Below are 1,266 nucleotides of genomic sequence, written 5' to 3'. Positions count from 1 at the left end.
ACAGACAGACAGACAGACAGACAGACAGACAGACAGACAGACAGACAGACAGACAATGTGCACTACATTTTCAGGTTGTTTGTGTGTTTCAGAAAACAATACAACTGACAAAACAATGACGGAATGAAACTAAATTTAGGATTTGTAAGTTATAACACATTAAAAGTTATACAATATGCTTACCATGTCAGTATGAACAAAATGTGTTATTTCGTATTTTCGAAAAGTTTTTTTTTTCATTCTTTTCAAATGAACAAATAAACGTAACATTGCAAAATAGTAAAAGCGAGTTATCTGTATATCAATTTATCAAGAGAAATACTGTTTTGTCAGAGTACACAGCGTAATTATGCATTAATAAAAGAATGAATTAATAACATTCAAAATTGAGGTTAAATTTAACGATTCCTTATTTAAAAACACAATACTGTTCTTGAGCTTCAAAGCAAATTCTGGAAATAGTTGTGATGACATTCAAAGGTTTTTTTTGTTTGTCTTTTTATACAGATACATGATTATCGCATCTCTGACATGAAGTCCACATGGTTCTTCTTTCCAACAGAAAGCCAACTAAATGTACTTACTTTCTATTTACTACTTCTGGAAGACTGCTGTTGTCCCATGCCACTCTGGTTCCCAGCGCAGATTGCAGATCAGTGTTTGCTTGCGAAAATCTGTCTCCAAGAATTCTCAGAAAAGACAAACCGATTCATGCCCACATAAAAGGTTTATTAATCTGCCTCCTCCTGGCGAATGTAATAGTACATCCATTTGTAACCTGTTTTGATGTTTTAATATAGAGAAAACTATCTCATCTTGTTGTCCTATAAACTAGACGATTCAGGTTTAGTGTTTTTAACTCTTTGCGTTAAATATAATACTTTGCACAGAAAAACAATGTCCAGATCTCCGAGTCTGGCGCCAGTATGAGAGTACAAACCCCAACGCATAATTTTTATAAGATCACATGGCATTTCAGATATTGTCTTGAACTTGTCCACTTCCGTTAGTACGAGCTTGCGCACTGGGGCGGTTTATTATGCAAATTTGTCTCAGCAGTGGCCCAGTAAGCCCCGCCTGCGCAGAGCGGCACCTCCCCCTCACATCTGTCAGTATTTGCCGTAGACAACCTCGCCCCCTCCACTCCTCTTTACGCGGAACTAGCACCAATAGCTTCCTCGCCTGATAAAAGAAGGGAGAAAAATTAAAAGCCGAGACCAGTGGCTGTTGAGGAGCCGTGAAGCAGGAGGGTGAACTCGTTTCCCG

At 38.2% G+C, this 1,266-nt stretch overlaps 1 protein-coding gene across 1 annotated transcript in view; it reads right to left on the bottom strand.

Annotated features, from left to right (window-relative positions):
• LOC101854217 overlaps window positions 1-995 on the bottom strand; it is a 9,428-nt gene extending 8,433 nt beyond the window's left edge. Inside the window, exon 1 of the mRNA XM_005089720.2 lies at window positions 585-995. The gene's annotated coding sequence lies outside the window, so the exon portion shown is untranslated. The remainder of the gene's footprint in view (window positions 1-584) is intronic.
• Window positions 996-1,266: the final 271 nt, after the last annotated feature.

This window comes from Aplysia californica, unplaced genomic scaffold (genome assembly GCF_000002075.1).
Source record: "Aplysia californica isolate F4 #8 unplaced genomic scaffold, AplCal3.0 scaffold00008, whole genome shotgun sequence".
NCBI lineage: Eukaryota > Metazoa > Mollusca > Gastropoda > Aplysiida > Aplysiidae > Aplysia > Aplysia californica.
The sequence above is the reverse complement of the archived record's forward strand: the minus strand, read 5'-3'. Positions and strand labels throughout refer to the sequence as shown.